The sequence below is a fragment of the Tauraco erythrolophus genome, chromosome 5 (assembly GCF_009769465.1).
Source record: "Tauraco erythrolophus isolate bTauEry1 chromosome 5, bTauEry1.pri, whole genome shotgun sequence".
In the NCBI taxonomy this organism is placed as follows: Eukaryota; Metazoa; Chordata; class Aves; order Musophagiformes; family Musophagidae; genus Tauraco; species Tauraco erythrolophus.
The window spans coordinates 8,402,750-8,426,966 of NC_141469.1; positions in this window are offsets into that span (position 1 = coordinate 8,402,750).

Here is a 24,217-nt window from a genome sequence, read left to right on the forward strand (position 1 = left end):
ATGTTCAAATGTTTTGGTCCCATTATTCATGAGTGTTTAATGTATGAAAAGGAATGAAATAGTAAGAGAACTATTTTAACCAGATTTCTCCCTGGAGGCACGTGTTAGAAGAAAATTTTACACCACCTCCTCCCTATGCGGTGTGTAGTGAAAGCTCCTCAGCCAGACACGGTAGGTCCCTGGGCAGGAGCTGCACGTTCCTGCCTTGGAGAAGCACCTACAACATCGTGGACTCTATGGAAAACAAAAGTTGAATAATTATTTTGTTACTCAGTCAGGCTGTTTTGGGTAAAGGCATTTTATGTCCTGAACCTTTTGTTTTTCAAATTCTTTCAGTCACAACCTATTGTATGTCAGGTTGGCAGAAAGAGGTTCCAAAGTGCTTTGGCAAAGATTCCTAGAAACACTGTTTTCAGATTTTAAAAATCTCATCTACAAATACCATTGTCTCACTGAGCTGCCTAGAGCGGGTTTTTGAGGCTCCAGCATTATACATTCTTGTTTTTGTGATGTTTAAGTTTTGGAAAAAGAAGCAGAAAATATCTGTCTAATGAACAGCATCCAAGATTTAAAGACATCTCAGATTAGACATTGCAATTAAATCCTTAGCTTAAAAAATCCATGCTAAGCCTCTGAGCAGTATCAGCAAAAACAGGAAGAGGCTTTTCCTCTGTTTACTTCCAGCGCTTTAACTTGGAAAAGGCTTTTACTGATGAAGCTGATGCGGGACTTAATGCTGCAGACCGGAGAAAAAAGGGTGTCATGAAGGTAGTCTGAGAAATCAGGCGATTTATCCCAGCTGAGGATTTGGCTCTTAATACATTGTTAGTTTAACAGAGACGTATTAAAATAATAAAAGACAGTGAATCAACAATCTTCACAGCAAACCAAGTAGTTTTGGCTACAGAAAGTTCCATCTCTATAAGAAGTTTTCTTTTTTTCAAACATTTGGACCTCAGCTCTGTCTGCTGTGTCTTTTTGAGTTTCCTTTTTCCAATTCTAAGCAAATTACTGCACTGAGCTACTTCCACATGTCAGGGCCAGCATCACATAGCAGCTGTAGTCAGGATACACCAGGGGCAAGTGACAGCAGATGCTGTTGGGGAAGAAGGAGGCTGCTGTCGAGAGGATGCTCTTCTCTGCCTGTTTGCACAAAAAAATCTCGAGATTCTGAAAAGTGCAATGCTTGCCTCCCTCTTACTTCCCAAAAAATAGTATAATTTAACCTAATTAGTGCCTTTTCCGATAGAAATTGCCTTCTTTCTATTGCAGCAGTAATCTGCAAGTCATTGGGGAGAGAACAAGGAGGTCTTTCAGGCAGCAAACACTGGCAGTGTGAGCAGAGAGGTGCCCAACTGATGGTTGTACCTTTTCCTTAGTGTCATTTGTCCTGGCTTACCCAAGGGAAAAAAGAAAAAGGAGTCTCCAATGCTTTTTAATTCTAGGTCATACAGGTATGTAGGTCTCGGGAGAAAAAGTTTTTAATTAGTGTTTGGAAGTAACAGAAATTTACTACAGATGTATTGGGAAAGTAAAGGCGTATGCTTACAATCAGAATTCTGTTAGCAGTGCTTTTTATTTATCTACAGTATTTTTTTTTTCTATTTACACTTTTTTTTGGCTTATACATATTGGGTTCTGCTTTTGAATTGGAAATAAATAGCTGTGGGGGAAATTAATGATAATTTGGGGCAAAAAAAAAAGAGCAGCTAATTTTAAAACAAAAATCACCAGTGTCCCCTCTATTCATCTTTGATGGATAGGATAAACTAGCTGACAGTTAAAATGGGAGGAAGTCAACAATGAACAGGTTTTTTGGGAAGTCATCTGCTCTACAGCTCTTTAGCCAGTGACCATGTATTTTAAATTTGTGTTACATCAGATCTGATAAAATTGTCAAGCTGTTCTGCTTAGTGTATCGAAGTCAATTCATGAACTCTGCCTGAGGAGAGGTTTGCTCATGTTAACCAGAGAGAAACACTACGTTCACTATTGCTTTAACTTAAATCCATGTGTCCTGACCTGCAGAAAGTAAGCTTAAATATGGCCTGTGTTTAAAACAGCAAAACTATGCATATGTGTGTATTTTTATGCATATATTACACAGGAAAAATGTAGGGATTATGAATGCTAAACCCAAGTATTATAGTGGCTTATAGAGCTACAGTATTACATACATTTAAAGGAGCCTGTGTGGGAATTATCTTTATACATGTTTCTGAGGTCAGCTAAAATAATTTTAATAGTAATGACAGTGGATATTCTCACAAAATCTGACTTGCCATCCTCCTGAGATATTTCTGTTACTAAAGGACACATGACCTTTATATATAGCATTTCCTGCTCGCTATTTCATCTTTTTTTTCTTCTTCCTCCAAAAAAAAAGTAATTTATTCTGAATTAAGGTGAGCTATGAGTTTTAGTTATGGATAAATCAATGAAGTGGAGGGAGGAAGGAACCAAGTGTTACTTTTCCATCATTTCTTCACATATTTAAATTTTTAAAGAAAATCAAAACATTGTCTTGTCAGGTACAGGCAAAGAAGAGAAAAGTTGATATCAGATTCTCTTGAAAACAGAAAGATTTGTTACAGATTTCCTTGCAGTTTGTTACTTTGCAGAACAAAAGAGATCTTAAATATGAAACAATCTAAAAAACAATAGAAGAGAGAAGAGAAATTTTAGTTTCCATGTATAAACTGAGGACAGCTGATACTCTGACTTAACTGTGCCTAAGGAAGTAGAAGCACCATCGCTTTGTCTCACCTAAACAAAACTCTTTGTGGAGCATGGTGAGCTGGCTTACTGAGTTCTCATGATGCTATTTAATTCAAATTAAAGTATTATTGGCAGAGGAATACCACAGGAAGAGCTGTTTAGAAAAATCTGCCCCATGTAATGCAAGACTTGCTGATATACGTTACTCTTCAACTAATGAAAAATCTAGTGCAAGCTGCCAAAGATCACTGTTTTTCCAACCCAGCCCTAAACCCTACACCCGCGCGGGGCCGCCAGCGATGGAGAGACCAGCCATCCCCACAGAATCCCTTGACCCCCATTATCAAACAGGGCTGTAATATCTAAATAAACCTGCATTTGAGCGCCTGCCAGCTGTGCTAGAGACCATCTATATGGTTTTATCAGTTCAGCCCTGGGGTTGCACGTGCCAGACAGGAATGAAGCAGACAGAGTGCTCGCACAGTGAGCAGTTGGGGAGGTGTGATGGCTGCCGCAGCTCTCCGGAGGACACTAAGTGCGTTCAGTATGATACAGAACCAGGGGATTAATCTCGGGATTTATTGTTTTTGCAGTGATGAGTGAATGCAGTAGGGAAACGATGAGCGGAAAAAACCAGAGCCATTAAAGTCATAGGACTGCAAATATATGAAATATGGCCACAACTGTCCAGCCTGCACCTTTCCCCAGATAAATAAAAATGACATCCAAGTAAGAGATAGGAGCCAAGAAGTTGTGGAGAGGGTAGAAAAAAAAAATAAAAGCCTCCCTTCCATCTGGGCACAGGATTTATATCTATAATCTCTGAGGAAACCAAATAAAAGAAGGATGCATTTTTCATCTCTCTCCCACTCTGCGCACTGTAATTGTGGTAGAGGTTCCTACCCACTTTCACGTGGGAACGGAGAGCGAGTTTCACCAAAGAGTGAAGAGCTTTGTCTTCAGTATTCCCCGGACACGAGAAAAGATGGAACTAGTAAAGCCCCACCAGGTTTCTTTATTTCTGTTGGAATGTGGGAACTGGAGCATTTAGGTATTGTGAAATCTCAGCTCCTTCTACCCAATGAGCTTAGAAGAATTTATTGCAAGAAGAGATGATATTGAGGTTCAGTTTTATGTGTATTCAAAGATCTGGTTTTGAACTTGGCAGAACAAATTTTTGCAGGGTTTGGCTGTTCTTGCGGGACCTGATCCAAAGCCCATTGAAGTCAGGACGAATCTCTCCCTAGACTCCAGTGAATTTTGGGTCAGACCCCTCCAGTGACATTGATTCTGAGGGTTGCAGAGGTTGCGATTTTATTACTGTAATCTGCATAAAATATGTCTGGCTTTCATTTTAGATATTTCCCTCTTTCTTTTGCATAGAGTTCAAGAAATAATACTTTATTTTTTGGAAAAAAAATATTTACTGCTATACAAAATTATGAAATATATCATAATTATTGCTATATGAAGTTACGGGAAATTACACAAAAGACTGGACTCAAAATTCTGTCCATTTCTCTCATTTGATTTCCTCATGTCTTTTGATGTTTATTACGTTTTTACATTATAACACATGCAGCTTTTAATTCCTTTTCCAGATGTAGATTATCTCTCAAAATGGAAAATAACATGAACAGAGACTACAATTTATTTCATCCAGGCTGGAGTCCTAATTCTGTATGCAATTCTGGATAAGGTTTTATTGATGTTAACATCCGTGTGTTTACCACTCAATGCATGGCTATCATGCCATCGTTGAATATCCATTAGGGTCAGTCGAGCCATTCTGAGGCCATTTTAGAGTCTACACTGAATCTATGAAAAGACCATGGCAAAGACTACAAGCAGGTAGTCCTTCCTTCATAGGGAAACTAGTTCCCTTCTGCAATACTAGTTGGTTACTTCTGCCCCACATTAATTGCTGGGTGCAGACACATTTGTTTTCAAGGAGCTCTTTGAGGCGAAGCACGAGCAGAGCTTGATTATGGCAAACCAAGCAACAGTGAACAAGCCTAACTTCTTCCTCTAAGAAGCTGACCCATGTACTCAGCCTTCCAAGCTATTTTCTGTGCCCAAACAAATAATTTTTTGACACAGATGAGCAGCAGTGTGCAAAGTCCTGAGAAAGCTGCAGGTTTTGAGGCTTGAGGCATTTATAATTTAAGGCTCCTCGAGTTTCATTCTGTGTTGGACGTAATCATTTCTCTTGCCATGCTTTCATTTGTCACCTCTCCTGCTCTTGTCCTCATATTCTGTATGCTTATCCTTACATAGCGAGATCTTTAACATATCATACTCTTGCTATATAATACTCAAACGTGCTTTTTCTCTTCTTATTTTTTAAATTCAGGAAGTTATAAGGCAAACTAACAGACCAAATAACACTCTACTATTTAGTTTAATATTATAACAACTTACAGCTCAACTTTCAAAAGTTCTTATTTAGCCTGATCTCAAAAAAAAAAAAAAGATGTTTTGTCTGATTAGTCTTTTTTTATCTTCTTCTGTATCTTTTTTCAAAATTCCTGTATTTGACAGTTAATTATCAAGCTAGAACTCTCTTACAAGATTTATTCCTTTTTTTATCAGGATACAAACATCCAATATTTTTTGCATTTGGGTTTTAAATGTGCCTAGGTCACATTCAAATCCCTGTGCCTTCTATTCAGGTACCTCCGGTAAGCAGTGCCTTAACGTTTCAAGGTTTGCAATTTCAAAACTGAAATCGTTAAACAGGGAATTTGGGGGGAGTGAGAGGGTGTGGGAACTGCACATGTTCTTTAGTGTTATAGTCACAAAATCTGTACAACACAAAAAAATAGGTAGGAATATTCCATATCTGGAAATTGTACTTTTCAGACAACATGGTATGACAAATTTACGTAGATGAAATTGCCGTGTTCCTGCTATTTTTGGTAACAAATGTGAGGTGATTTTATACAGTACTTAATCCCCAAGGTTACTTTCGGATGGAAGAGAAACAGAATTAGTGTTGGGGAGCTCAACGAATGATGGATAGTGCCGTTATAAATTCAAATCACCCAGCCCTTGATTTATTCAGGAATTTTCAAGAGTATGGCAATATATATTTCTAATTTCCACTGAGGATGAATTTGATGAAAGGAAAGAGAAATTATTTGCTAAAATATAAGCTGGAATCAGGTACTGCATGCCAATATTAACACTCTTAAAGAAGAGTTGTTTCCTGAATTAGACTACAGTGCAAGCAGGGCTTTCGGCAGTGAATTGCCAGAGCTGCTGACAGATGCCCCCCCTTACAGAAGGGCTGGTGTGTTTGATTAAAAGATGGTGATGAGAGCTTTTGCTGCCAGCCCTGCCAGAGCCCCTGCCCTCCCTGCAGCCTCCCCCTCTCCTCTCCTGGTGTCAGACAGCTGCCTCCTGGTAAAGGAGACAGCAACTTCCACAGGCAGCCGAAGAGGCTGTGAGTATTCCTCTGACCCTTCTGTGTCCTCCTAGGTTTATGCCAAAGGAATTGTGAAATACAGCAGTCTTAATTTGAAAAATGACAGGCACTTTGACGGGGCAGGAGGAGGAAGGTGTTCAATTAGCTCAGAGCTTTACATTTCAAGCAAGGGAAAAAGGCAGCTGAGACAGTACACGCAGCTGAATATCGACCATTATTCTCAGCTCCGAATATAATAATCTGAGCGTGAATAGCACTTTTCATCCAAGAAGCTGAAGTGGCTGGCAGATATTAACAAATTACCTCCCTCACTGATAGGGACAGGAAGCATTATTATTGAATTAGGGATTTGGGGAAGATTGAGATACCAAGAAATTAGTTTGTTCAAGATGGCAGGGGGAAAATCAATGGCAGAGCACAGTAAGAGTCGAGAGGGCTGCGTGTGCATTGCTGAATCCTTGCTGCCTCTCTGAAAAGTGTTTTCAGAGAAATGGCATTCTTTCCTATTCTTTCACAGTACGTCTTTGAGGAAATAATAAAAAAAAAACTTTCTCACATGTCAGACTGTAATAAGGGTCATGTGAGGTATAGGATGACCCTTGCTGCTCAGCAGGTGAGGGCTTTTTTTTCTATATATGAACTGGACTGAGCATTATAGTCCTTTACAAATTTGTAAAGTGAGTACAAAATGAGCATGAGGCACTGCGATCACAGCATTTTCACTTATTACTCGATGAGGTGGAAGGCAAGGTCAAGCTCTTGTAGTATTGCAGTCGTTTTTTAGAAATCGCTTTATTTTTTATTGCTGCTGTGAGGTATACCAATAAAGCCAACCTAAGCACACAGGAATTTCAACTCTGTATCGACCCTAAAATCTTTAAATTTACTTTAACCTCTCACTCATAAGGAACACAAGGCCTACACCATGGTGAACTTTCTAGACTGTTGTAGCATGCTATTACGCTTCTCTTGGACCTGGTCAGCTGAGAACCCTGTGACTGATCTCTCAGTATAAAGTAAAGAAAATAGCCAGTGTCAGGGCTGGACTCAACCTGCCTCGGTTTGGGGAGAAAGACTAGAAAAACAGAAAGCCAGGGAGGGAGCAGTCTGTTGCTGTCAGTGTTTAAACTGCAGAGGTTATGGATAGTCTCTGCACCAAAGCCTCGAGTCCACAGCTGGATGTTTCTTTTAAAAAATTTCTAAAGAGACAAGGGCAGTGCATTGATCTAAAGTTGTGACTCATCTATAGTTTCTCACAGCATCCATGACCAAAAGTTAATTACCACGTAGGTATATACACATATGTGTGTGTAGGCACGTATATATACAGAAATATACATATACACACAGACATGTGTATAAGGATTTTCTACAATCTTCCAAGTCCAAATTTAGTGTCTGTTGGCTCTGCCTGCCCCAAGGTTTAATGAACAATAGGTCTGTGCTTTGTGAGAATGTTACCTTCATAAAAGTTATGTGTTAAATGAAATTTAGCTCGTTAATTTTATTTCCATTTACAGTGCAGAGAGGGTTGGTGGCAAGCAGTGTTCTCTTGATGGAAAAATCCAAATAGGTTGGGAAAATATGCATTTCTAAACTTTGAGAATCTGTTTACAGACTGTAGGGAATATAAAATAACATGCATTTATTGAAAAGGTCTTGATGGAGTCTTTGAAAGCCAATGCCTGAAACAATCTCCACATTAAAGAACCAGACAACTTTGTGATTTGCTTCCTCGGGACAGAGCCTATCATACCTCCCAACAGCAACCTATTTTTGTGGAGGGAAAGAAATGTTAAATGCTACGACTGCTAGACTAGGAACTTAGTTCAGCTAACATCAGCTTTACGACCTAGAATGGAGGTAAGTGGCCAAACCCGATCAACACCCCATTAATCTAAGGATGATCAAGTAACATTGTATTTGGCAAAGCCACAAATAACCATGTAATAACTTTGTAATTCTATGGTAATTTCTTACACATGGTTATTGATGCCCTGTAAAATAGTGTGTTACCAATAATCCCATATTACCTCTCTGCTCTTAAATATAAGGTCACTGACAGACCGTGACTGTTTAATGTACTTTCAGTCTCAAACAGAAATCTTATACAATGGTTATAAAAATGAACCTTAGCGGGTCACCTTCTTTGCTCTTCTTTAATTTATTTATTTTTTCCTCAGAACATATTACATATACATCAATGGGACTCTAGATAGTTTGTGGGACATTAGACTTAATTTATTTTTAGCCCTTCCTCTCCACTTTTCACCTACCTACAACTAGAGGTTTTAACAAAGATTTGAATTGCATAGGCTGTACCCACTTCCAAGGGTAGAGACTGAGGACTTAGCGAGGCAAGTGACTCCTGTACTAGGATTCAAACCACCCCAAAAACAGTCATATACCACAGTACCGTGCCATGCGACTTTGGCTTATTTTGAGTGTTGGTCACTGGTAAGTTGATAAGAAAAACTGGATGCTCTCATTCTAATCTCCTATTGTAAAGACACCTGGAAACCAGCTGAGGTCCAGAAAGACCTGTCAGAACAGGGGGATCGAACACAGAGACTTACCTAGAAGATAAAATACTGTTCTTCTAGGTTTGTATGTCTCAACCCTGGACCTTATTTACCTTAAAATAACTGTCATTTTCTCTGTAAGCCTTTCTCTTCTACCTGTGTGCAGGGAAACCTGTATTCCTCCACAAATTACTATTTTTTCTATGGAAGAATTTTTAGGTCTTTCTATGTAGTGGAGGTCAATCATATTCTGCATTTTTCTCCTTTGTTCTTGTTAGAAAGGTTTGAAAGAAGAGATGAATTCTAACTTTAATCCTTGATCTTAAATACTGCTAAACTTACAAAACGTTTGGAGATGAACTTGCTCTGTATTTCAGGGATAACTCTCTTGTCTTGGTAAACCAGACATTAGAAAATATGTATCTGGATTCAAATTTGATTTTGGCAATTTATCCGTAGCTCTAATTAGGGGTATCAAATGAATTAGCAATGTGGTCAGAGAAAGCTCAATCTTGCTCTGTTAAAATGGATGTAGAGTTTCGCCATTGACTTCAAGGAGAGCAAGATTGGACATACAGTCAAGAAACACACTCTGTTCCCACAGCTGGGATAGGTCTGACAATGTGCTGGACACCCCAGAGCAACTACTGCTGCTCAGCATCCCCGAGGCTTTGACCTTCAACACATCCACAGTCTGAGGCAAGGAAACACTTGCACAAGTTGAAATCCCATTTTCTTTTTTCACTTATGTGTGGCTCTGAGAATATGAAAGTTACATTTACGTCTGTAATTCATCAGGGCTGGTATGTTTTGTACAGTAGGACAGCAAAATCTGATTGCAGTTATTATCATTCCTACGCAGAGGAGATGTGTAATGGAGGTTTTTTAAGAAGCTATCGTACCTCTTCATAAGAAGAAGCTATTGAGGACAAGACCGAGTCAGCCTTTTTAGAAAAACAAACGACAAAGTACTATGAGATAGAAGATGAATGCCAAGAAGAGTAACCTTCCTCTGCACACAAACAAAAGCTCTTTGTCCTGCTGAGAGCATCCTCATGTAGACACCAGGAGCTTTCCCCGCACTGTGAACCTGCGGAGCGGAGCGCTTAGTGATTCGCTTGCGAGGGAGACTCATTTGCAGGATTGGGCTCCCAGAAACTTCATATTCCCTTTGGCCTGGGTGGAATTAGCACATGAATAGGCTTCCTCTCACCAGCTGTGATTGTCAGGTAAACACATGGAGGGGAAAACAGAGCCATCTGTGCCTAGAAATAGCAGAGGGTTCCTCTGGCCTATAAAACCGCTGGAAGCCACATATACGGGGCTGTGCTGGGTGCTAAGGAATAAGAGCAGTAAGAGCAATGTCTCAGTCTCTGGCTTGACATGATGTTCTTCAAACTACACTTCTGAATTTAATTAGTTTTTAGAAGTCTGTTTATACATTCTGTATACAGCTGTGAAGCACAAGAAATCATGCAGTTTCTGTGACCTTTTGTTGCTCCTTGCAGTGTTTTCTCTGATCTGCCTTTCAGCCATTCCTTTGTCTCGTTATGATGTCATGTGTGTTGTTCACATCCCTTAAAGATGCAGTTTGGGATGCAAGCATTATTTACATGTTTTACAAGATCTTCTGTATCATCTGTACCGATAAGAAAATCGAAAGCTACTTTCCCATGTTGCTAACCGGGGTGTAGCTGGTGTTCTTCATGGCATGGAAACCCCTGTTGACCCTCAGAGCTCCTGGCAGCATCCATTCTTTACACAGATCCTTATTAAACACCTTCTGACTTCTGGTAGACCAGAGGGCATCGCACAGCCTGTAGATCCTGCTCCTGAAACACCCTACTGCCGTCACTGGATGAGATGGTCCCTTCAGCCCTGCTCCAGGCCAGTCTGTCTGTACGTTATTGTTTGGAGCTGCATGCTTAAAGCTTTCTGTGGCTGTTAGTCCCTTGCAGAGTGAGAGGGAAGCACTTTTCTCAGCTTAGGTTAACTGCATGATGGCCAGATAGACAGTACATACCTATCTGGCCATCCTTGGCAAGAGGACCTCTAAATCTGACATACTGGAGAGGGAAACCGAAGAATGCCAGGCTAAAAATCTCTCCACAATCCACCAAACTCTCTCTAATAGTGGCCAGCAGCATTTGCTTATGGAAAAGATGTTAGAAATGGCACAAATCTACTGCCACACTCCCCAGAGGTACCTCTGTCCTCTGGCCAACCTGGACTGTGAGGCTCCACTTACCGACAGCAGTGCCCAGAAAATACTGCAAATGCTTCTGCATAAGGGATTCTTTGATTTTACTTAGGTGTTTTGATCCTTTGTATGTTCTCTCAAAGATACAACTAGGTAGTTCAGGTTCCTTTTCACTGCACTTGAGTACCCAGACCTCAATGCTGCTGAATCGTTACTGTCAATGGCTGGATCCATAGCCATGGTATATGGGGCACAACAGAATGCTTCAAGAGGATGAGCTTTTCTGTTTTGTGATAAACCAATACATGTTTCAGTTCCTTAAGAAGGCTTTGGGATAGGCTTTGCAGCTCTTTAGCATTCTAAATCCTGTAATTTCACTTAACTTTTCTCCTTGCTGAGACGTCCAGGACCAGAATTAATCCTTCAAATTATTCTCTCACTTTTTTTTCACCTGGAGACAAGAAATAGATATGGCATCATGCAATTTCTCACCAACCAATAACTACTATCTAACACAAGATTAACCATTAATTTCTCTAGCAACTCCTATATTTGAAGGAAAAAAGAAAAAAAACAAGAATTTAATAATAAATTCAGGTGTTAGAGATGCAGAAATGGTGACCATTGCTCTCCCTCCTAAGCCCCATGCCAGAAGGCCCAGGGGAAATGTTAGTGGTTCAGATGGAAGTCTAGGGTTTAGGGCTCAGAATAGAGTCACTGAGGTCATTCTCCTGGGCAGATGCCAGAATACTGGAAGTGTAGTTCGTGAGCTCTTGGCTTAAAAAAAAATTGCTGTGACAGAATGGATTGTTAAAATTTCTATAGAACTACTTTGCTCATATTTCAGTTTCTTCTGTTTAGTACTTACCTGGCATAGAACACACTTTGCTCTGATCATTTAAGGAAAACCACCATTTTTGTTACTTAAGAAAAGCATAAGAGGCTTCAGGAAGAACACTATCGCCAGATAAGAGAGTCAAGAATCAAACAAAGTTTTCTTTCAAGCGATCAGCCATATTCCAGAAATAAAACCCTTATTAGAAAGAAACTGTGCTAAACGCAGACTCTTTCAGACGTTGTCTTTCACGTATGTATATTGTAAACTTTAAGCTCCCTTTTTGTTTCTCGGATGTGAACTGTTTAGTTGGTGGTGATCCTCTGATCCTTGTTCTTTGTTTCCATTTGGGCTACAAAGCAGCCTTTACTGGTAGTCATGTAATTTTCAGGAATGTCCTAAAGTTAAAGGTAATGTATAAAGCCAGATATAATTGTGCCCTGGGTTCAGAGGACGTTCACGGGTTGTGTCAGAGAAGGTGGCACTTATCTTCAGCTACTGTGCTCACATTCACCCACAGTTAATTGAAGCTATGGTAGAAATTAAAGGTGAACCTCAAGGCTGCTCTAATCTGTATTTGATCTGCAAGGTACACTAACAAGGAGCACAAGAATGCAGGTGTAAATTCTGGTCTCTTGCAAGCCTAGATTCTGCCTCATTTTGTATGGAAGTAGTATATAAAAGCAATGTTTTTGTGAAGTTAAATCATGATCTTTCAGTGCATGATGATTTGGTTTCTCTAACTTTCTTTTTAATTGTTCTTTTTTACTGAATCGAGACAGTATTTTGAACTTACAGTTACTTGCATTTTCTATTGAGGGACTGGATAAAGAGAGATTTTCTATGGCTCAAGATTACATGTCAAGCTTTTGAACATGCAAAGAAGATGCAACCTTAAAAATCTACTTTTCACGCTAATTGTCAGGCTTACAGAGTCAATTGGATTTGCTAAGTCCATTTGCATATCTGATAGTCAGTGGGATCATTTACTGGTATGATGACTACTGGCAGCAGCACTCACTGTTTTTTCTGCAGCTTCCATCCCTCTTCCACAATAATCCCTGGTCCTGTCACCGAAAACTAGCCTTCTCCCAAATAGAATAATTGCTGCTCACTTCTCATAAAATGCATAACGCGTATTCTGTTTGGTGATTAGCTGGAAATTGTAAAATATGCATTTTAAAAGTTGTGTTTAATGAGGAGAGGAAATAACTGTAAATGTGTTTATGTTTGTAAGCCACTTTATACTCTGAGGGGTATACCTGTGCGTAAGGATGTAGAAAAGGTTCTTAGCCCCACAGGATTTAAAATTAGCTTCCAGACACTTGCAAGCAGTGAAGTGCTAATTTAAAGCCTTTTGATGTGGCACAACTCACTTCAATAGGCGGGGGCGAGCGCAGAAGGAGAAAGCACCAGCCCCCTTGGAAGGGTCGGCATTCCAGCACCAACAACGCCTCCATTGTTCTCCTGCCCGGAGAGGCTGGAAGCAGCGGTGACCCCAAAGCAGTCCCTTTGGAAAAGGAAAACTGCTTTGCAATAATAATTATTCCTTGAGTTCAAAAGACTAAGCCTTCCCTTGAAAGAAATAAAATGATTACAAATTCACACAACAGCTGGTTGAAGTTGAATGAAGACGTCAATTACGCAGATAAGGAAGAAAGAAATGGTGTCTTAAAATGCTTCAAAGGAATGGCTGCGCATAAATGTGTTTGGGTTTTGTAAAAATAGATCTACAGTGCTACGATTGGCCCAATTAATGTTTCTCTTTTGTATGCCATTCCTTCCTTAAATGCTTTCAGTTACTTGAATAACCACAGATTTCTCTGAATGCATAAACCCTCCCATTACCTTTTCAAAGCGTCTGAAAGCTTGATCTAAAACATCACTTGATCCTCTCTAGCTTTCTCAGCGAAATCAGTTGTTGTGCACAGAGCGATCAGTGTGTTGTGCTTACTTTAGGAACAGCGAGAACAGGCTCATCCACCATCTTCCCTGAGGAGAAGAGACAACTTATTTACTCTGTTAAATAATAGACCTTGCCTTCTGTACTTAAAGGGATGGTCCATGCTCCACTTGGTACAAAACTTGGCTGGAAAACTCAGGATACAACTTAAACTTGAAATAAAGGATAGCTTTCTGACTGCAATAAAAAAAAAAAAAAAAAAAAATTGAAGCAAAAGGCTGTTGTTTGGGGTTTTTTCCCCTTTATAAGACTTTGTGATCCATTGATCAATGATTACTATGAATGGGCAAAGTGTGTATTTCCAGTAAGAATTAAAACTCGTCTTGTGTTTCTTACTTCTGCTCGAATCTCTGTGGCAAAGTTACTATGCAGAATCCAATGAATCATCAATGCTTATGCACTCAGGATAAAGTTCTGCATGAGAAAAAGGAAAAGTAACTTTTGAGGCTGGCTCTTTAGACAAAGTGTTCCACATATTAACAACCTTTCCTTTATCTGGGTGGGCTTTGTCAGTGTCACAGAAGGGGGGTAATAGCAGGCTCCTCCTAAGACCATGCGGTCACTCAAGGGTGAGCTATTTTGTAATATGAAATTTCCAAGTGTAAAGCTCAGGGAAACATGAACGGTATATGACATCCAAAAGAACAGGATTCTCAGTGCCACTACAAGGATGACTTGTTCGTGGAAGAGCACTGGTTTTGTGCAGTCTCACCTCTTCCATCTCGGGTAAAGAGAAGGGCTGTGCCTGGAATAAATATACAGACTAACTGCAGGATTCTCTGCAGCCCTGACTTCTCAAATGAGAAACTAACCTGCAAATCATGCACTCTTTTACCAGCTAGCAAAGGGGAAATGATCCTGTCATCTAATACAATGTAGTTGTTACTTTTAATCCAGCCAAGTCACCGTTTTTGATTTGTTCTTAATGCATTTTCACAGACAAATGATCTTGCCCTATGAAGTCCTTTCCTAGAGGGAACCTATTTACCTTCTTTTGGGTATGTATATATTTTATTGACTCGGACATTTGTTTTTAAAAGTGTGTTGTAGTAAATGTTTAAGTGCTTTTTAGACTTTTTTTTTCCTCCTTTTGGTTACTATGCTTCTCCATACAAAAGTAATTCCCCAAAAGAATGACTGTGCAGTTCTAAGCTGTACTTGCATCCAACTTCGGTATATATTTGGCAAAAAAAGGTTAGAAGTTAAAGCTCAGGACCTTGGGGAGTCATGATCTCTCCAGGACTCACCAACCCAACTGTTACCACTGTCTTTGGTCATTTTGAGTTGCTCATGTTTTCCTTGGTGCACAAGGTTTTGGTGTTTCCACAGAATTAGTAATGAACAGATTCTGCTCACTTAAAAGGCACAGATGTGAGATGAAGCAGCAGAGTCAACTCCCTTCTCTGAGTTCAGTCCTGTGGTGCATAATATATCTGTGAAGCATGGAGTTTGTGAGGTTGATAGAAAACACATAATCCTTCAAATGATTATGTCTTCACAGTACTAATATTTGGATTTTTTTTCTTATTTTTTTTTCAAAATGCACTATGAATACCACATGCTTTTCTGGCCAGGTACCTATCTTCGGCCCTCAGGGCTTTAACCATTACTGTCACTGTCATCACTCAACAGGCAATATCTTTCTTGGATGATGTTCTTCCTCTCCCTGCCAGGAAAATAACTTTCTGAATTTCATTCATGCTGTTGTTGGTCTTGTGGAGTATCTGTTCCTGAAAGAAACTGTAGACTGAAGAAACTGAAAGAGATTCAAACTTCATAACAAATGAATTATAAGTTAGGTAAAATAGATATTTCTTTCTAATATTTCACCTCCTTTTGTACACTTATCTTCTTATTAGGATGTTAAATAACAGAAGTTCTATGTGCTCAAGCCTTGCTAGCACAGCACAACTTAGCTTGGGATATTCTGAAATATTACCTGCACTTGATACTCCAGCAAATTTTGCACGTGGATGGTCTTCAACTGATTTAGAAAGTAAAGCCAGTGTGAATGGCAGAGCTGGGTGTATGGAAAACAAATTCATCTTGGAAATGAAGAGAATAGAGGTCCCTTTTGCATTCGTTATCTGCTGAAAATATCCTTAGAATACCTGAATTAGAATATCTGACTCTATTGAGTGCTGTTATCTTAAGAAAACTAATGCTTTGACTCAGAGTAGATGAGGATGATGGAATAGTAATTCTTGATTGGGTTCATGCTACTATTTGTGTATACACGAAAGCATTTTTCTTTTTGTGTGTATGGCACATTCCTTAACTGTAATTGCTAGACTTTCCAAGTTTCTCTAGCTGCCAAATCCCCCACTGTGACTCTAGCAGTGTTTTGCATTAGCTGTACTGAACAGTAAATATTATAAAGAAAATAACCATCAGTAAGTGTTCTGCTAATGCATTTAAACCACTAACCCCCTGAAATTGCTTTTGACCAGTTCTATGTGGCCCTAGATTTCAAGGCCATTTAGAAAAGAAATCAATCCATCTTTTGTTGTTGTAGTCATTCTCTTAGTCCAGACATTGTGAGCTCTGATAGCCTTTTTGTCTTCTTGTACCGTATCTGCAGTATTTTAAATGTTAACATCTATCCTTTGTTATTTGTTTAGCACAGTGAATATTGAAACTGCACTTACAACATTGAAACCTCCAAAATACAATGCAAAACAGAAAAAAATGCTTCCTGTTAAATAAAATAAGAACAACAGAAATCTGTTGATATAGTCACCACTGAAAGAATACACTGCGTAAAAGGAAGCTCTGTAAAATGAATGGGCACCAATGCCTGGCAACATCCCAGATTTTAAAATTAAATTTCAATTTAATTCTCTTTGGAAAGAGTGGAGAGATAAAACTAAAGTTATTCTTCCCGCAGTTAGGAACACTGCACTTCTTACATGCTCTTAAAACTTGTAAAATCTCATTCGAAGAATGAATATTTCTTATAACACCTTTTTTTTTTCTAATAAGGAGACAGCATGTACAGCATTTATTTATTAGACTGTTGCTCTTTTTAATTTATTTAGGGATGAGTTCTAAATGCTTGAATAAATTATAATAGCCTGAATAATTGTCCAGAACTTGAAATAAAGCTACCTCAGGTGCAACTAAATTTTAAGAAATACTAAAAAGATAATTGCTGTTTAAAAAAGTATAAAACGTAGGATTTTTTTCAGAATTCCTAAGACTAAGGTGACCTAGGAAAGGCCAAAAGACCATGATACCGAATACCAAAGGCCTTGTTATGATCAGCTATGCAAAACTGAATAATTTCAACTGAGAAAGTCATGGTGAGTGTAGGGGGGATTGTTAAACTAATCTGTATGTGTGTGAATAATGAAAGGGGTATTGGTTAAGATCAGGCAACATATTTCTTAGGCTTTGAAGTGCGGTCTAAATTTTCTCACGGAAAATGACTTTTTTCTGTGCTCTTTAAATCAGCTCTTTACAGAGATCAGGAAATAGTCTGTGGATATACAAAATGAGCTTGGAAAAACGATTTTGGATTAGGAAGATTGATTTGGTAATGACCGAGCTTGCTGAGGATCAGAGAAGTGGTTTTAGTAATGAAGAGGGGCTTGGGGGTTGGAGAAAGAATACAGATCAGTAAAAGTATACTGAAAGGAGAAGAGGAAAATGAGAAGGATTAGACCTGCACAATGGGAAGAGAGTTCCCTCTGCGGAGGAGCTGTTTGCAACATGCTTAGAAAATGTCCAGTAAAATGTCTATCTGAGCATACACGGCATTCTCCTTTTGATCATATGGACTCTACCTTACCTGTTAGCTGCAGAGAATGCACTTGCTGAGAGCTTGCAGATCAGGAAAGGTCTGTAGTTCTCATACTTGAAATAGAAATTCAGGTTGGAAGAGACAATTTGCCAAGAACAAGGCACTGAATGGAAGTTTTAATTCATCTTTTGGATCTTCTTGCAACAGGTAGAGACTATAATAGGGTTTGCTATGTCTCTGTTTCAAGAACGCTTTTTCTGAAATACAATTTTTGTCCCATAAAAAAACCTAAACACAACAACCTACAACTTTTCCCAGTTGACTGTGGTATAGGAACATGTGGAAGCCAGATCTTCCACTGCGCAGAAGGCAGAAAGCAAAGAGAGTTGTTTATTTGTTGGACTGTATTTGGAACAACAAATCTTAGTGAACACATAGAGAGGCAGAGTGTCCAGGATACTGCTGGATACTGATATTTTCCTCAACTGTGAATTTGTTCCTACCTTCTGAAATTACATTTCTTTCCTGCTGCGTTGAAATGGCAAGGAATGGAACTGAACTTCATCAGCTCAAGTGAGAAATGGTTCACAGTTCAGCTGGGAATTGGCAATCGTCAGTTTAATACTCTCTTTCAAGACATACTAAGTTTAGGAGAGCTACTTATTTCATATTTATGTAATGCCCTGCTAGCACTACGCTGTTTCGACAAATCAAGCCAGCTAAGCGTTCTGTTTGTAGGCTGAAAATGACAGGTTACACAAAAGAATACATAAATAATTAGTATCATCCAGGCACTGAGAATGGTAGTGGTGGCTCTCTCTCCTTGCTCTTTTATGTGAGCTCTGTGTTGAACAAGTGTATCATTTACTTTTAATGAAATGTTGTGCGGCGTCATGTAAGCGACATGCCAAGTGACCGTGGGCAAGGCGTATGGTGAAAATGCTGTGCTTTGTCAGCTCAAACTCTCTCTCACTCTCTTTTAAAATAATGTTACATCTTTAATTTAGTACCACTTTTCTGCACTCTGGGAAAGCTCCCGAGAATGCAGGTGTCAATTTGCAGGCTCAGTTCCCACCATCCCTGGATGCTGCAAAATAGTTTGCTCTATAAGGTGAGCTCAAGCACTGCTATGAAAGCCTCAAGGTCTTTCTTCGTCTGCGCGGGGGTCAAGAAAGTGTTAGCGTCAACTTTCCTCCTCCATTTGTGTCTCAGAACCCTTCTTGTTACATGATGTACCACATCTCAGGGCGATTCTCTTCTAAGACTGTTGCCCATTTGTGCTAGCTACAGCACCACTGTCTTCTGCAATCTGCATAGGATTTAGCCTTGGTTAATCACTCTGTCAATTCTTTATCTGGAATGAATGCCAGGATGGCAGTGAGACCTTACATTCCAATATCTGAGAATAATGGTATAACGTTTAAAAAGAAAATGGCAAGGTTACATTTAAAGACTATAGCAGAGCCTAACGAAAAAATTAAGCTTCTGAAACACATTATAAATGTTTGTGGTTTGCAAAGTAGCAAGAAAAGACAGAACTGCCATTTAAGAAAACATTTATAATGCAACTGGATGACTCTGTGACAGATGAGACATTTTCATCCTGGAAGAAAACATCACTAGCCAGAATTAAGTAAAATGAGGAAATCTTTTCCATATACTCAAGTGTTACGCTTTGTGTGAAGTTCAAGTGTTAATTCAGATACAATTTAAGGTGGCTCTGATTTCATGTAGATATCATATGGCAAGTGACAGAGGAATTTTTTAAATTGTGAAGTTAAATTTATATGAAACTTTGGAAAATGGCACACCCACTTTATTTCTTGCCTTTTTTTTTTCAATACCTACAACTACACTAAAAATACTTTCTGTTTTGTTTTGAAAAAAAAAAGAAGTAAGTTTGCTTAGTGCAAAGTTTTAATATTTTGATTGCTTGACTCAAGTGCTGAAGTCCATTTGACTATATAAATTTATTTCTGATATAGTGGTCATGAGATCTTCACACCTTGGAGCACTACATCAAAATAATGAATGCAGCTAAATTGTCTTATGGTATTAATCAGCTAAGTCTGTCTTTTGCCATTATGCTCAGAGGGGCAGTAGTGCATGTGTGTGCAAACACCAGGGATGTCAGAGCGTGTAATCGAGTGGAGCTGTGATAACTTGTTCCTGGAGAAGGCAAAATCAGAAATGCCATTCTGGAGTACTGGAATATGATCCTTCTGCTTGATGTTCTGGCTTGTGATCTAGAATGACAATCACAAATAAGTCTGGGTCCTTTTTCATGGTTCATTTTCATGATAACCATCACACAAAGGAGATCAATTAATGCTTGCATTCATATGTTGTTGTGGGTTAGGCTGCTCCGGCAACCAAACCGCTCCCCCCCCCAGCCCCGAGTCGTTGACTCACCCTCCCCCACCCCCAGGGATGAGGGAGAGAATTAAAGAATAAATGGGATACCCGTGGATTGAGATAAGAACAATTTAATACAGATGATTTAATACACAGTGTAGATGCTCACCGCCCCCTCGTATGCGAAGCCCGTCTTGTCCCGAAGCTGCAACCCCGGACGAACACGAGGCCCTGAAATAGAGGAGGGGGAGAGAGAGAGAGAGATAGTACTCCGAGAGTGGGAGTACTGGGGGGGGGGGGGGTGGGGGGAGGCAATAGAGCAACAGCACAGCAAGCACAGAAGAGCAAAAGTGGCGAAAGAGCCAAAGTGCAAAAGCCCTTCTGTCCGTCTGACCCTCACTTTTATACTGGGCATGACGCTGCATGATATGGAATACTAATTGGCCAGTTTGGCCCTCAATCTTAAGTTCCACCACAAATCACAAGGAGAATCGTGGCCCCCTTGTCCCAGCTATGCTCCCCCTTATCCCACCGTGCTTCTGCACTCCGGCACACTGAAAAGTCCTTGGAGTTTCACGTCCAACCACAAACACCAGCTTGCTATCAGCATTCTTCTCAGAGCGAGCCTCTGAGTAAAACCAAAACACAGAGCTCTTCTAGCTGCTAAAAAGAAGAGCTAGCTGTCCCAGCTAAAACCAGGACATATGTATAGGTGAGTATTTAAATACCAAGCTGCAAGAGCTTTTCTGTGGATGTTCTCCTCACACACCCAGCACAACACCCTTTTTATCTTTATGCAAAAGCAGTGATACATTTGGTCTCTGGGAAGTGCAAAGATATTCCTGCGGTTTCACAGCCGTGCCAGTGAATTCAGAGACACTAGGACTTTTCTACTGCTGAGACGACACTCACTAAGCTTAAATGTTCCTTTTTAACTATATCATCAACAAAAGGTCAGGAGAAGTCTTTACAAGGCAGGGTGTTGCTAGGAAAATTTCTGTTTGGCTTATTGGAGAGGAAAGGTATATAAACAGACGCACCATATACCTCCTCTTTAGCAGACAGTGAAGAACTATTAAAGAAAAAACCCTGATTTTTATACTTCATGTTTATTCCATAGAAAAATCTTGAAGGGATTTTATTAGGAGTCTAGAAATCTGTATAGACCTTCACTTAAAATGAAGATGAGAGGTAGGAAGATTGCACAAGCACATACACACCCCGGTAAGCACCTGAGAGGCATTTTGGAAGCCTGAAATGGACATACAAAATAACTTATTCCTCACATGCAGCAGATTCCTAGAAATGGCTTGTGGGCACTAAAGTGCATTGTGAATCTCACAAAATGGAGACATGGCTGGGGCAAGCTCCTCGAGAACCTAGGAGAGCATCTTCAAAGATATTAAAGACTGACCCATATAGAAGTCAGCAACAGCAGCTGACTTCATGGGAGCAGAACAACCCTATACCTGACACACTGAAAAGTGCTAGGAAAAATTGTGTCAATTCCTAAGACAGAGTGTATATGATCACTCCATAAAAGCGCTTCTATAATTCAAATAGCAGGTGCTAGACTGTACAGGTATTAGGACTATACACAGTTTCTTGTCGGTGTAATAAAAGAGATTCAATATGGCCCTCAGTACTGGCATACATGAACCAAAAATCCTGACATCCCCTTTGTGGCAAAAAAATCAAGCACACACATTATACAAAGAAGCTCTTTCCAGAATCCTCACTATACATGCGCTCTCTGTTCTTGTTCATACTCAAATTACTAACAAGAGTCCTAATAATCTTAAGAAGAAATAGCCTCAAATATTTTTAAACTACAAACAGAGTCTGAAATTTGGAGTTTGGTTATTAAACAAATAGGTTAGTCGGGAGATCTGAAAGGGAAAATGTAAACAATTCACATTCTTAGTGAAACTGGAAGCCTTTCCATAATGTTTGTTTTTTCATGGCTCATTTGAACTCAGTGGAATCCCACCCACCAAAAAAAAAGTTCCATTAATGGGTTTGATATGTGTTAGACATGCAATAGTTTTGAGTGCTGAAGATATGCAGTACAAGACTTGTTTGTTAGCGTGAATATATTTGTGTTCCAGCTCCTCCGTATATGATGGGAATGTTTGTTTCCAGTAGTATCGAATTTGCTTTTCACCAACATGGCTTATAACAATTTGCAACTATAACAAATAATTGCTTCCATAACAAATATTTTGGCTTGTACTCTGCATAATCTGCGAACCACCACACCACAGTGATTTCCTTCAAGTCCGCACAGCAGAACAAAAAATCAGTTAAAATCTAATGCACTGTATGCAAAGACTGAATGTGCCATATTTTTTTGTCTCAGGTGTACACATTAGTCTTAAGTCTTAAACTGAATAAAGAGTAAAACTTACAAAAGTATTCAGATATATTAAGCTGTATTTCTATTGATTTCATTGAGCTTTGTTTTCCAGACTTTGGTAGCTCTAAAGCAATGGTGATAATATGGAAGAGACTAAAACCTCCGCTTTATCTTTTTGCTGTAAACTGTATTTGAAGGTTTTGTTAAATCTGGATTTTTCTCTTATTTAAGCCTGCTTTTTTGTTTGTTTATTCTTTGAACAACATGGAAGGACTTAATGGTTTGTCTATGATAGCATGCATAGGATTTTTCAGTTAGACACCGTTATTCCAGCAATATCCAACATTATTTCCTACTTAACAGAGAAGCCACAGAGGCAAGGATCTCTGCTTTGACTGGTTGACTGACTTGACTTTCTAAAGTTCTGACTTTTCTCTGATCTAAAAAGAGCTGCAGTTACCAATCTCTCTAGTCCAAAAATTTTTAAAGCCAATTTACTGCTGTGTTTGAACAGTCATACGAAGTGCCAGCTCAGCCTTAGTTATGATTTTGCTAAGAAGAAATACTGGCTAATCCCATTTATTTCAGCATGACTTTCTCTCAGACACTAAATCTTGCTCTTAGTATCCGCAGACAGGATGGGGATATATGTGTTCTAAGTGTTTGTGAACGTTCCCATAGCACTGGAAGAGATATATTGCCCACCGCAGAAAGCTGCACGTGATCCCACGTTATCGTAGTCTGCTCTTCTTATATTCTCCCACGTGCTGAAACGCTTCCTCTATGTAGGGGGAAAGGTATCTTTTCAGAGGTGATCATTTTCTTTGAAAACGAATGGCCTTCTGAGACCACATAGGATTGCTGTTCACCTGCCTAATTGGTAGTGATTTGGCCTTGCTAATTACTTGCCTGGGTGTTTCGTGTTCAGCTGTCTGTGGGCAGAGTGGGGCTCTGTTTTTGCAGCTCCCTCAAATTCCTTTTTAACCGAGGTCTAAACTTCAAACTGTTTTCCTTGCAGGCAGGTCTACAGAGATTTACTTGAATCATGGGAACCACAACTAGTCAGCAGGCGAGAGGAAAAGACCCCTCTATTGGTCCTGTCAGGGAAACTTGGCTCGTAATTAAACTCTGGGTAAGATTTATGGATCCAGTGCAGTGGGCTTGATTGAGCTGCTTATCAGTTTAGGGGAACCTCATTATTTCAATTTTCAAGTGAAATCTTTTTCAGAACAGAGACAACTCAGCAGGACCCCTTATTGAAATATTTGGTCTGCTTAATAACGGGTGGCTACTTGTTAATTATCAGGGTAGGGAAGCAGGGCTCATTATCAGGATGAGTAGTCACGTCATCCCAATATTTTTCACATCAGTTCTTTTTAAAAGTCAAATAAGACATGAGCAATAACAGAAAACTTGATGCGAGCTCTGAATTTTCAAGTGAAATATGTATTTTTTCACTTCAGAATGAAAAACTTTGGTTTTTAAAGAAAAAAATTAAATGTTCTGTTTCCTTTCAATCCATATAAGGACATTAACACTCCTACCAGCAATACAAGCAATAAAAATAAAGTAGCAGTTGCTTTACATTTGGAATCAATCTATAAAAACTTAAAAACATATCTCTGGTTACTTGTTAAGGAAAATACAAATAAAAGATTATCCAGCTTGAAAACACAATCAGATTTGCATGAAAGAAAGGGAGAAAGTGAACATCACTGGAGCAAATCCCTGGTATATTTCTTGAGAGTCTTGTTAAGGTTTTGCAGCCAAATTGAAAGGAATATTGGGATGATTTTGTACCACTAATGAAACTGTGGCACCTCTTAGACACTTGTTAAATCTGGTTATTTCTCTTCATCTTCTTGTAACTATATTAGCTAGTGACCAGTCCTTGTACAAAATCAAAAGCAGAATTATTTCTGTCTAAAATTACAGAGTGGTCCTATATCTTTTATTCTTTCTTATTTGCATGTTCCTCCCCTCTACTGAAATGGACAGAGTTGTTCAATGCAGTAAGGTGGCGATCACTTCATTTCATGAAGAATCTCTTCTCTTTCACTGACCTAAATGTTGTTCTTGTTCTACTTGAGAACATTAGT